This window comes from Pipistrellus hanaki (assembly GCF_964339955.1).
Source record: "Pipistrellus hanaki genome assembly, chromosome: 16".
NCBI lineage: Eukaryota > Metazoa > Chordata > Mammalia > Chiroptera > Vespertilionidae > Pipistrellus > Pipistrellus hanaki.
In genome coordinates this window covers 47,494,084-47,508,218 of record NC_140518.1, presented here as the reverse complement: position 1 = coordinate 47,508,218, position 14,135 = coordinate 47,494,084, and the positions used below count along the sequence as shown (strand labels likewise).

Below are 14,135 nucleotides of genomic sequence, written 5' to 3'. Positions count from 1 at the left end.
TAGTTTGGGTTCAGAGCATAATGGCCAGCAGGGCTGGAGCACCCCTGAGGAGTCTTAGAGAGGACTTGGTTCACATGGCTTGTGGGGACAGATTTGTATGTGGCCTCTCAGAGGATCCAGTGCTGGTAAGCATTGTCTTTGTCAATGCTTATTGGCCCTGGCAGGTTTGTTCTAAAAGAGAAGTCCCATTTTGATAGGGCTCGTGGCCCTACTGGGCACGGGTAGGTGTGTGCTGATCCTTGGTGTGGGCCAGCCAGGTGGGCATAAAGCTGTGTTGGAAAACCTCCCTCCTCAGTGTTCTTGGGTTTAAGCTGTCTGGTTCTCTTGCCGTCCACCTGGGTGGCCACAGGATACACTGAGGCTTGGCAGGGGTACGACCTGAGACTGAACTTTGGCATGTGCTCACATCTCATCGTACTGACTTAACAGTTAAATGTCTCAGAAATGACAGGTGACCTTGAACTCTCCTGTGATTTACAAACATAAAGATGGCGCGTGGCTGCTATCTCAGCATTGTTTCTCTTTTTGGAATTGAATATAGGAAATATTAAACAGCCTGCTTACTATGAGTGTGGAAGTGTTTCCACAGATACTCTTGGAAAAAAGAAAAGGGCAAGGAACTAATCTCAAAGCCTTAGAAGGCATGTTAACTGCAATTTACACACACTCTGCCCTTGGCCTTTTTTAAAAAAATATATATATTTTATTGATTTTTTACAGAGAGGAAAGGAGTGGGATAGAGAGCTAGAAACATCGATGAGAGAGAATCATCGATCAGCTGCCTCCTGCACATCTCCTACTGGGGATGTGCCTGCAACCAAGGTACATGCCCTTCACCGGAATCGAACCCAGGACCTTTCAGTCTACAGACTGACGCTCTATCCACTGAGCCAAACTAGTTTCAGCTGCCCTCGGCCTTTCACTGACCCTCTACCAAAGGGCTGTTTGCTCCTCTGCTTTTCCTTAATGCTTGAGTGCAGCTCCCCAGCCCCCATCTTTGGCTCCGAGAAATATTTGCCCCTGGAATTTCCCTAGAGCTGGGATACTGTTGCCTACAGGTATGGATCCTTCTTCAGGACTGTGTGAGATTTTTCCTAAGAAATTTCATGAGGATAGTCACTCTGCTTGGAATTCAGGCATTCAGCCTAGTATGGAGTTTGCATGCTTTGCCCCTATCCTCTGGATTGGTTTCCGTAGTCCTGCCCATCACACTGTTCTGGGACGACCCGTACTCATCAACTTTTCGGTGAGGCTCACTTCCCTGAACACTGCCCTGACCTCAGTTTGGTGTGAGCACGAGCTGTGGGTATACATGGCCCCATGTAGGCCCTGGGATGTATGTCTCTGCTTCTGAAGCATAATTACTCAGTGTGTGTGTGCTTCTGATGTAATTTAAAAATATGGAAAGAATATTTGTATTTTTCTGTGTTGTAGATGGTGAATTAGATTAACAGGGATAATGTCTTGCACTGGGCCATGCAACAACTAAGTCATAGACCAGCACTTGCACTCAGGCCTCCTGGTTTCCAGGCCAGGTCTTTAACTGCTCAGAGCTGTGAGGTCATGTCATTGGTGGAGAATGGAGTAGAGAGTGCTATATAGTAGCATTACTTTACAAAAATCAGTAAAATAAACAAAACCCCAAGACTTGTTTATGATCCTAACAGTTAACACAATAACTATTGTCTTGTTGATCCCAGTCTTTCTCCATTTGTATGCATTTATAAACAGAGCCCATATTTCTACATTCTCCTCTGGTGCTTGTTACCATGTCTAGTCTTCCCTGGACCAGAGCCTCTCAGGGTGAGACTGTGTGTGCTTCCTGTGTTTGTCTCTGAGACCCTGGGTGATCCCAGCATCAGAGTAGCTCCTGGGAAATTCTGCAGAACACCTCCAGAAGGTGCCGCGCCCAGGAGAGAGAAGTCACCGGCTCTGCCGGAAGCACTGGCCTGATGGGATCCTGAGGGTCATACTCTGGAGAGTTTCTTGAATTCCTTATTTATTTATAATTAATGGCTGTGTAATATTTGGGTGAGTTGATAAATTAGCATTCATTTAGGCACTTCCTTGTGGGACATTAGGTGGAACTTTTTCCTTCTCTCTCTGTTATTTCTTTAGTCTGTTTCTGGCTGCGAGGTGATGGGCAGGAACATGGAAACATCATTGTTCTTGCCATATTGCCTCTCTCTGGGAATGCCAACTTTCCGCGGTGCTGATTCTTTGTCTTTGCCAGTGTGGCGCACATGGTGGTGTGGCTGGGGATTGGATTCAGAGGAGGGAGAAGTGGAATTGGAGTCCAGCTTGTCTGCTTGCTCTTCAGCATGCTGGTTGTCCCTCAGTGCTGACTGGTATCTCCTAGGGGCTGGGAGCTCCATCTGTGGAAATCGGGATGTGGTCCAAGCTCACCCAGATCTTGGCTGGGAAGGCCTTGCCAGCATTTCGGTTCTCAGTTGTGTGGTAGTGACTAATAAATGTGGCTATTGAGTCATTCCTGTGTTTTTTCCTTTAGTCCCTGGAGCCCTGCTTGATACTGGGCACTTCACTAGCTGGAAGTGAGATTCCTGTCCCCAGCGAGCTGAGGTGGTACAAGACAGAGGGACATGGATGGCCTGGGGTTGGAGGAGAGGCGAGGGAGGGTGAGGAGGGAGCTGCCAGCAGGATGGGATGGAGAGCCCCCCACACAGAACATGGCTTCAGATCTCAGAGGCCTGAGACATTTTCGTTCCCATGGGAGATATAATCATGACAGAGCAGTTCCGGGGGGCGGGGCAGTGGGAGGGGATTAGAGCATCCTGAACATCATTAATGGCAGCAGCCATAGTAAGTCTCAGTAACAGTTGGCTTTGGGTCATTTGGGTTTTTGAAGGGGGTGTGAGATTTTGAGGAGTCTTCTGTAGGGGACAGTGAATCACCCCATTTCATGTAGTAGAAGGTGTTTGTGGAGGTGAGATTTGGATGATGAGGGACTTCAGGATGATGGGATGTTACCAGGGGGAGGGGAAGGGGGGGGAACGACCCTTTTTGCATTGATAGTTTTGGGTCTCTCCTCTTCATACCATATTGTCTGATGTGTCTGACTGTCTATCTCAACACCACATGCTCTCTGGGCCGATGACCCACGGAGACAGGAAAAGCAAGGTTAACCACCTGTTAGAAATCCATCGCTCGCTCCCCCTCCCTGCTCCTTAGCCGCAGACAGGCCACATGGACCTGAGAGCCAAGCCTGTCACGTTCTAGATGCCTAGGAGCTGGTTGTGGTTGGGTGGCTGGGTCCAGAGCCTGGATGTTCCTGGGAATCATGAGTGTGCAGCTTGACAGTGTTGTGAGCAGCTCCCTGCCCGCCTGCCCATTTGACCTGAGCGGAGACAGTTGGAGCTTTCCTTGATGCAACCCAGGTCTGCCCGAGAAAGGTGGCAAGGAGGCGAGAGCCTAGCTGTGGTCAGGCAGGCAGGCCTGAGAGAGGATGTGTGTGTGCTTGCATGTGGCCTTCGAAAGCGTGGGAAAGGCTAGGGAGCTCATGCAGTGCTGCTGAGGGTCGTGCCAGGAAACCTTGCCTGGGAAGACCCCTGTGAACCTCACTGGGCTGTTGAGGCCTTTCTGGCTGGAGGCTCTGGCTCTCAGGCTGTGCCAGGTCTCCCTTCCCGTGTTATCCTGTGTGTGGGTGAAGGGATTATCAGGAAGTAGCAAGTATGATTTATTTTTTAAACCTTTTCTTTTGAGATAATTGTAGCTTCCCGTGAAGTTGTCAGAAATCCTACATAGGGATCCCCTGTATCCTTTCCCTGGGTTCCCCTGGTCTTGTACAATTACAAGACCATGTCACAGCCAGGACAGTGACTCTATTCGGGGCCCTTCTGCCACCCAGGAACCCTCACAGCCACCCCTCCTGCCCTCTGAGCACTACTGCCTCCTGGACCCTGATGGCCATAATCCGTTCTTGGTTTCTATAAATGCCACATTTCAAAGAAGTTATATGTAAATGGAATCATACAACATGTAACCTTTGGGGATTGACTTTGTTCACTCATCATAATTCGCCGGTGATGCATCCAGGTTACATGTGTCAATAGTTGGTGCCTTTTTATTGCTCACTAGCATTCCGTGGTGTCATGTACCAGTTTAACCCATTGAAAGACATCTGCATTGCTTCCAATTTTTGGCTATTATGATAAAGTTGCTATCAGTTTTTGTGTGAATGTAAGCTTTCATTCTTTATAGAATAAATATCCAGGAGTGCAGCTGTTGGGTTGTATGATAGTTGTGTGTTTACTCTTTTAAAAGTTAAACCAAACTTTCTCAGACTGGTTGTCCCATTTTACATGTCCTTAGTAATGTATGAGTGATATTTAGATGACCCTTGAACAATGTGGAGTTAGGGGCATTGATCTCCCCCCCCCACACACACATTAAAAAACCCATGTGTAATTTAGATTCTCTCCAAACTTAGTTGTTCTCCAGTATTTTTAGAGGGTTGGTTCTAGGACGACCCCCCCTCCTTCTACCCCCTCCCCCCGCTTACTCTCGGTACCAAAATCCGAGGATGCCTATATAAAATAGCATAGATCAGATCAGTGCATGCAGTTGGCCCTTCACACCCCCGGACTCCCAACTGTGAGTTGAAAACACAGTATAGGTATTTATTAAAACAATCTTTGTATAAGTGGACTTGTACAGTTCAAACCCATGCTTGGGGGTCAAATGTATATTCTTCACATCCTTGCTAGCATTTGCTGTTCTTTTTTTTTTTTTTTTTAATCTTTATTGTTCAGATTATTACAAATGTTCCTCTTTCTCTCCCCCCCTCAATTGCTCCCCTCCCACCAGGTTCCCATCCCATCCTCTGCCCTTTTCCCACCCCCCATTGTCCTCATCCATAGGTGCACAGTTTTTGTTCAGTCTCTTCCCGCACCCCCCACTCCCCTTTTCCCTGAGAATTGTCAGTCCACTCCCCTTCCATATCTCTGATTCTATTATATTCACCAGTTAAAATTGTTCATCAGATTTTTTAATTCCCTTGGCTTTTAGTTTCACTTGTTGATAGTTACGTATTTGTTGTTCATCATTTTTATCTTGACCTTTTTCTTCTTCTTCAGCATTTCATATAATACTGGTTTGGTGGTGAAGTTTTTCTTGTCTGTGAAGTTCTTTATCTGACCTTCAATTCTGAATGATAGCTTTGCTGGGTAGAGTAATCTTGGTTGTAGGTTCTTGCTGTTCATCATTTTGTATATCTCTTGCCACTCTCTTCTGGCCTGCATCGTTTCTGTTGAGAAATCAGCTGACAAATGTATGGGTGTTCCCTTGTAGGAACTGCTTTTTTCTTGCTGCTTTTAACATTCTCTCTTTGTCTTTTGCTCTTGGCATTTTAATTATGTGTCTTGATGTGGTCCTCTTTGGATTCCTTTTGTTTGGGGTTCTCTGCACTTCCTGGATTTGTAAGTCTATTCCAGGGGTCTTCAAACTACGGCCCGCGGGCCACATGCGGCCCGCAGAGGAGTCTGATCCGGCCCGCCAGGTTTTTTGGGCAGTGAGCGCAGCCGAGGTGTTACAGTAGGAATTAGTAGTTCATATAGTCCGGCCCTCCAGCTCTCTGAGGGACCGTGATCTGGCCCCCACTTTAAAAAGTTTGAGGACCCCTGGTATTCCTTACTCCAACTAGGGGAAGTTTTCTGTCATGATTTCTTCAAATAGGTTTTCAATATCTTGCTCTCACTCATCTGGCATCCCCATAATGGAGATGTTGGTATGCTTGAAGTTGTCCCAGAGGTTCCTTATACTATCTTCATGTTTTTGGATTTTTTTTTTCTTTTTTATTTTCTGGTTGGGTATTTTTTGCTTCTTTGTATTTCAGATTTTTTACTTGATTCTTGGGATCCTCTAGTCTGCTGTTGGATCTCTGTATATTATTCTTTATTTTAGTCAGTGTATACTTAATTTCTAGTTGGTCCTTTTTCGTATCCTTGAGGGTCTCACTAAATTTCTTGGAGTTTTCTGGAAGATTCTTGAGTAATCTTATAACCGTGGTTTTGAATTCTATATCCAGTAGTTTGCTTTCCTCCATTTCTTTCATTTGTGACCTGTTTATCTCCACATTTTTGCTGCTTCCCTGTGTCGATAGAATGGCTTTGTGTGCCAGGTGTCTTATAGGGCCCACTGGCTCAGCCTCCCTAGTCACCTGAGGTGGACACTCTTGGTGCACCCCTTTGTGGGCTTGTGCACAGTCTTGTTGTAGTTAACCCTTGATAGCTGTTGGTATCACTGGGAGAAATCGACTTCCAGGCCAATTGACTGTGATGACCAGCTGTATCTACACTGGAAGATCTCTTATGGGGCAGGACTTGCTTCAGTGGGGCTTTGGTGCTCACTGAGTCTGCCCCCTGAGTGTGTCTCTTATGGATGTGAAGAGTTGTAATCCGGTGTGGTCTCTCTCTGACCACTGGGTACACTGGCTCTTGGATCTCCAAGGAGGTGCAAGGTCAGCCAGTGTCTGGGACCACCCAACAGGAGCTACAGAGACATCTGCAGATTCTTCTTTGTATGGTGTTTGGATATGCCCAGACGATGCCCAGCTGTGAATCAAAGCCCTTGCTGCTACCAGGCAGTGAGCCTTCTTTTGGAAAATCTGGGGCTCTCTGACCCAGTGGCAGTTTGTTTTAGGTGAAAGGACAGCCATTCATATGCAAAAGCCTCTGCACACAGCTTGGGTGGGGCAACCAAGGTTGGATGTGCCCACAACCAAGATACATACCCATGACCGGAATCGAACCTGGGACCTTTCAGTCCACAGGCCGATTCTCTATCCACTGAGCCAAACCGATTTCGCTGTTTCTTTTCTAAATCACGAATGTGTGAATTTTCTGCATTAAATAATGTAATCACAATTTTTTTCCTATAGTCTATTGATATGGTGGATTACATTGATTTAAAAAAAAAAAAATTAAACCAGCCTTACATTCCTGGAATAAAACCCACTTGGTCATAGTATATAATTATTTAAATACTTGAGGCCTGATGCATGAATTTGTGCACAGGTGGGGTCCAGCCAACCTGCCCCAATGGGGGCAATCAGGCCCGGCCACCGGGGAGGAGGGGAAGGGACACAGGAAGTGGGGGGGCGGCAATCGGGGTCCCGATTGGGTCAGTTGGCCACCACAGTGCGCATCATAGCGACTGGTCATTCTAGTTGTTTTGGACCTGGTGCACGAAATTCATGCATGGGGGTGTGTGTCCCTCAGCCCAGCCTCTACCCTCTCCAATCTGGGACATTCCTCTCATAATCCAAGACTGCTGGCTCCCAACCTTTTGCCTGCCTGATTGCCTGTAATTGCTTCTGTCTGCCAGCCTGATCACCCCCTAACCACTCCCCTACCATCCTGATCAATGCCTAACTGCTTACCTGCTGACCTGATGGCCCCTAACTGCCAGCTTGGTCACCCTTAACTGTCATCCCCTGCAGGCCTGGTCCCTCCCAAATGCCATCCCCTGCAGGCCTGGTCCCCCCAACTGCCCTCCCCTGCCAGCCTGGACGCCTTTTACTGCTCTCTCCTGCTGGCCTTGCTGCCCCTAACTGCCCTCCTCTGTAGGCCTGGTTGCCCCCAACTGCCCTCTCTTGCTGGCCTGGTCACCCTTTTCTGTTCTCCCCTGCAGGCCTGGTCCCTCCCAACTGCCTCCCTGCTGGCCTGATCGCCCACAACTGCCCTCCCCTGCTGGCCATCTTGTGGCAGCCATCTTGTGCCAACATGGGGGTAGCCATCATGTGTGTTGAAGTGATAGTCAATTTGCATATTACCTCTTTTTTATATATGATTTTGTTGATTTTTTGCATTGCATGTATATTTATGATGAATATTGATCTATAGTTCCTTTTCTTTCCTCCTTTCTGGTACTGTGTCTGATTTTGATATCAGGTTAATAACTTCATAAAATGAATTGGTAGTATTTTTTCTTCTATTTTCTAGAAAAGACTATGTAGAATTGGTGTTAATTTGTCTTTTTTTTTAAAAAAAAACTATATTGATATTTTACAGAGAGGAGGAAGGGAGAGTGATAGAGAGCTAGAAACATCGATGAGAGAGAAACATCGACCAGCTGCCTCTTGCACGCCCCCTACCGGGGATGTGCCCGCAACCAATGTACATGCCCTTGACCGGAATCGAACCTGGGACCTTTCAGTCCGCAGACCGATGTTCTATCCACTGAGCCAAACTGGTTTCGGCTTAATTTGTCTTTAAACATTTGGTAGAATTCTCTAATAAAACCATTTGGACCTGGAGATTTATTTTTTGGGAGTTTTAAAATTACATATTCAGCCCTGGCTGGTGTGGCTTAGTTAGAATGTTGTCCTATGCACCAGAAGGTCACAGGTTCGATTCCTGGTCAGGACACATACCTAGGTTGCAGGTTTGATCCCCAGTTGGGGTATGTATGTGAGGCAACCGATTGGTGTGTCTCTCTCACATTGATGTCTCTCTTTCTCTCTCTCTCTCTCTCCCCCCTCCCTCTTCCCTTCCCTCTCCCTCTCCCTCTCTCTCTCCCTCCCTCCCTTCCTCCCTTCCTCCTTTCCCCCTTTTTCTGTCTCTCTCTCCCCCTCCATCCCACTCTAAAGTCAATTTAAAAATTAAATATTCACTTCCCCTAGTTATGTTGCAGGTTAGGTGGCAGGCAGGGAGAGAGACTCACCTATACTCAGCATTCTGGCCTTGGATGTCTGGATGGTTGATAGACTGACATTCGGTGAAGCAAACAAAAATTACATATTTAATTTCCTCAATAGTGATAGGATCATTCAAATTATTAGTGTGTGTGTGTGTGTGTGTGTGTGTGTGTGTGTGTGGAGAGAGAGAGAGAGAGAGAGAGAGAGAGAGAGAGAGAGAGAGAGAGAGAAAGAGAGAGAAATTGTCCTGTTTCATCGAAGTTATTAAATTCATGTTTGTTGAAATGTTCATAATATTCCCTTGTTATCCTTTTGATGTCTGCAGGATCTATAGTGATAGCTTCTGTTTCATTCCTAAGTTTATTTTATGTCATCTTCCTTTGTCAGTTTTGCTTGAAGTTTATCAGTATTAATTATTTTCCCCCCCAAAGACTCAGCTCTATTCTATTGATTTTACTGTTTTTTTTATTTTAATTTAATTGATTTCTGCTCCTTTTTTTCTTCTTGTTTTGGGTATATTTTGTACTCTATTTTTTGGTTCTTGAGTTGGGAGCTTATTGATGGGAAAGCTTGGCTCTTTTCTAAACTAAGCATTTTAGATAGTGCTATGGCATTTCCGCTCAGGACTGCTTAGCTGTGATCCACGAATTTTGTTATGTTAATTTTTTTAAAATTTCCTTTGTGATTTACTCTTTCACTCATGGATTATTTAAAAGTGTATTATTTAGTTTCCAAATGTTTGGAGATTTTCCTGTTATCTTATTGATACAGAGTTTGGTTTCATTGTGGTCACAGAACATACTCTATGATTTCTATTTTTTGAATCTATTGAGGTCTGTTTTATGGCCCAGAATATAATCTATCATGGTACCGGTGTATGTTCTGTGGGGACCTAAAAGAGGGAAGGTATATCCTGGTATTTGGTGGGCTGTTCTGACTGCCAACTAGATTCTGTTGGTTGATGGTGGTGTTGATTACTTTTATTTCCTTGTTGATTTGCTGTGTTGTTATTCTATCAATTGTTGAGAGAGGATTGTTGAAGTCTCCAGCTGTAATTGTGGATTTTTTTTCTTTGTTTTGTTTTGTGTTCATTCTGCTTTGGTAAAGACTGAGATACTTCATGGTTTCCTTCGTTAGCATACAAATTCTTCCTAGGCAGCTCAACTCAAAATGTTCCCATTAAAATGTTAATTCCTGAGGCATACACCCAACTGACCCTTGTCACAGTGCTGTAGACATATTTGTGTGTGTGTGTGTGTGTGTGTGTGTGTATGTCTTTTCTAAGGAAATATCTTTTTAAAAATATAGTTTTGTTGATTTTAGAGAGAGGAAGTGAGAGGGATAGAGAGACAGAAACATCAATGATGAGAGAGAATTACTCATCTATGTCGCGCATGTCCCTACTGGGGATGAAACCTGCAACCAGAGCATGTGCTCTGATTAGGGATTGATCTGTGACCTCCTGCGGGTTTCATGGGCCAAGGCTCAACCACTGAGCCACACCGGTCAGGCTTGACACTGTCTTACAGTTCTATGCTGCTTTCCCATAAACAGAGACTTCCCCCTTTCTGCAGGCGCGCCACATGGTGCATGCACCTGTCCCTGTGCAAGGACATATTGTGGATTTCTTTATTTCTCTGTTTAGTTCTGTTTTTTGCTTCATTACATTGCAGCTTTGTTTCTTTTCTTTTAGGTTTGCTTTGTCTTCTTGGTGAATTGACTCTTTTATCGTTATATAATGTTCCTTTCTGTCTCTGGTCATTTTATTTATTTTGAAATCCATATATTTATTTTGAAATCCATATATATCTGGTGCTATATAGCAACTATGTTCTCCTTTGATCATTATTTGTGTGATGTATTTTTTCTTTTCTTTTCAACCTATCTGTGAGTTTCTTATAGTTTGGTCCTTGTTTAAAATCTGCTTTGTCAGCCTGTGTCTTTTAACTGGTGTACTTAGACCATTTATATATAATATAATCATTGCCATGTTAGGGTATAATTATTGTCTAACCGTTTTGTTTGATTTTTATTTCTCTTCCTTCTTGAACTTTTTTTTTTATAATTTCATTTTTATGATAACTTTGATGACTTATAGTGATTTTTTTTCAGTATAGATTTTTTTTTTAGTGGTTGCTCTAGGCATTACATTATGTATACATAATTTATCACAGTCCATTATTGGTGGTGTCATTTTATTAGTTCAACTAAAAGAAATTCCTCTCATAATATTCCTTTATCCTTTCCTATGTAAGTGTCTTAACTATTTTCTTTACATAATTTAGGACATTAGACAGTGTTGATTATAATTTTTGTATCAGTTGGCAAACATAATTTAGAAAACTTAAAAGAAGGGAAACCTGATGATATATATTTTTGCTTACTATGTTCTTGCTTCCTTTTTGATGATCCAGGTTTTCTTTCTGTTTAGAGAACTTTCTTTAGCCATTTTTTTTAGAGTGGGTCTGTTAACAGATTCTCTGAGTTTTCCTTCATCTAAAAATATCTTGATTCCCTTTTATTCCTGAAAGATATTTTCACTGGATATAGGATTCTGGGTTGATTATTGTTTTCTTTCAGCATCTGCAAAATATTGTATCACTTTCTTTAGATCTCCATAGTTCTTGATAAGAAATCCTCTGTCATTATATTTGTTTTTCTCTTATGTATATCTGTTGTTTTTTCTCTGGCTGCTTTCAAGATTTTTTTCTTTGGCTTTAGTTTTCAGACTTTAATTTTGATATGCTTGGTGTGAATTCCCCCTCCCCCCCCAATCCTTTGGAGTCATTCAAGTTCTTGAATTTATGGGTTGTTACTCTGGCCAAATTTGGGAAGTTTTCAGCTATTCTTTCTTCAAGTGCTATTTCTGCCCAATCCTCCTCCCCTCCTTCTGAGACTCTATGACACAAATGTTAGAGCTTTTGTTGCAGACCCACAGGTCTCTAAGATTCTATTCTTCTCTTATTTTTTCAGTCTGTTTTCTCTCTGTTGTCTGAGTGGATAGTTTCTATTATTTTGTCTCACAGTTCACTGATTCTTCCTTTGATTCCCATTATTTTCCATTACCTTTTATCTCCTCTGTGCCCTCTACCACCTCTTCCCATCTCCCTCCACCTCCACAATCACCACACTGTTGTCTATGTCCATGATGTCTCTCTTTTTTTTTTTCCAAAAGGAGATTTTTAAACTGAAAAATTCAATAACTGAAATAAGATCAACAGATAGGCTCAAGTGACCCTGCTCAAGATCTCCATAGTGCTTGATAAGAAATCCTCTGTCATTATATTTGTTAATTCAAAGAGATCCTGACAAAAGTTTCAAAAGGCAATACTAAGCCGGTCCATTGGTTTGTAGGAAGGGAGGCGGAATGACCCTCCATTGGCCCAGCCTTCCCATCTTTCAGGACACCCTGCACACCGGGAAAGGTACCCTTTGGGGTGCTCTGTAGAAGGAAGTCATAGCTAAGCAAGTGGATGCTGGCAGGCTCCCTGGTGTACAGCACATGAGGCTATTCGCACAGTAGGCCTGAGGAGACATTTGTTGAGTGAATAATGACACTGATGGTGGGCTGGGATGAAACAGTGGCTGGGTTCTGAGGGAACTGTGTCAGTCCTTCAGGTCTCCCACTGTCTCTTCCAGGGACAGGTCCAGTAACAATAGCAGATGGTGGGAAGGTGCCTCAGAGCCCTGCACGTGGAGATTAGGAGGGAGGTATACAATTAAATCTAAGCAGAAATGGGGAGGTATGACTGCAGTCCAAGCTCCCAGTGTAATAGATCAGAGAACTGTAGGCTGAGAGTAAAGTGGGGATCCACAGCCCAGGAGACCCACCTTATTGCTGACCTCTCGTCCTTCGTGCGGGCTGTCCTGGGTCTGCCAACTGCACAGCTGGGTGATATGGGAGAGGCTGAGTGTGCTCACTTACGAGGGCATGGCTGTGTGCTCTGCTCTCCCAGGCAGATTTATTTCCTCACCCAGGTCATGGCCTCCTGAGTTGTGTCCCTAACCCCTGGTTCCCTGCCAGCACCCACTCCGTGTGTCATCAAAGCCAACCTCTCAACTTACTTTCATCAGCTCACTCCATAGCCCTTTCCCAAAACCCCTGTTACCTGCTCTGTTTCTGTTCAGGGGATAAGCCAGGGCTTCCCTTAGGGGTCTTAAGGACCCTTCAGAAGCTAAGAAAAAAGAGAGTTCTCGTCTCATCCAGATGCTGTGTGACCTCTGGCAAATGACCTTCCCTTCACAGATTCCACAGCTATTGAGGTGAGGTGGTATGACATGGCCTCCCAGTTTGGAGAGTATTAACTAAAAGGCGTCTTAGCAGGACCCCGAAGGCTCACTCAGAGATCAGCCCTTGTATGGAAGGTAGAGCTGGGTTTTCACTGGTGTTACAGCCCCAAAGGCTAGTAGACAAACAGGCCTACTTACGCCCTTTCCAACCCTTCTCACTCTCTGTGGTGGCTAAAATGGGAGGCAGAGCCGCAGTATCTCTCTGGACCTCTTAGTTCATGTTGAACTCCTACTGCCAGGGTCTCAGATGAGGGGGACTCTTTAATTATGAAAATATAATAACAACTTTTATTAAGCACTTGTAGGCCAAACTCTGTACTCAGTTTTTCCCCTCCCTTTTAATTAATTAATTAATTTATTTATTTATTTATTATTTCAGAGAGGAAGGGAGAAGGAGAGAGAGATAGTACATCAATGATGAGAGAGAATCATTGATCGGCTGCTTCCTGAATGCCTGCTTATCCCAACCGGGGATTGAGCCCACAACCCAGTCATATGCCCTGACCAGGAATAGAACTGTGACATCCTGGTTTATAAGTTGATGCTCAACTACTGAGCCACGCCCAGCTGAGCTCAGATTTTTTTTTTAAAAATAGGATTCACGCACCATAAAATTAAAGCGTACCATTCAGTAATTTGTAGTATATTCACAAGTTCATGCAATCATCTCCATTAATTCCAGAACATTTTCATCACCACAAAAAAAAACAAACGCATACCTGTTAGTGTTCACTCCCATCTCTCCTTTCCATATGTCCTAGCAACACTAACCTCTTTCTGTTTCTGTGGATTTACTTATTTATATGAATGGAATCATAAAATATGTCTGTGGTCTTTTGTGTCTGTCTGCTCACACTTAGCCTAATGTCTTCACGTTGTAGTGTGTCAATACTTAATGCCTTTTTGTTGCTGAATAATATTCCATTGTATGGATACACCAGGTTTGTTAATCCATTCATCTGTTGATGGTACTTAAGGTGATTTTACCTCTTGGTCATTGTTTGCAGTGGTGCTGTTAATATTCATGTCCAAGTTTTTATTTAAGCACCTGCTTTCAGTTTTCTTGGATGTGTATACTTAGGAATGGAATTCTGGGTTGCACGGAATTCTATATTTAATCTTTTGAGGAACTGCCAGCCTGTTTTCCACAGTGGCTACACCATTTTATGCACCTTTGCATTATCTCTTCTAA

At 44.0% G+C, this 14,135-nt stretch overlaps 1 protein-coding gene across 8 annotated transcripts in view; it reads left to right on the top strand.

Moving 5' to 3' along the window:
- Positions 1-14,135, top strand: part of MPRIP (myosin phosphatase Rho interacting protein) — a 180,495-nt gene that overhangs the window by 21,343 nt on the left and 145,017 nt on the right. The gene's annotated exons all lie outside the window — the stretch shown is intronic.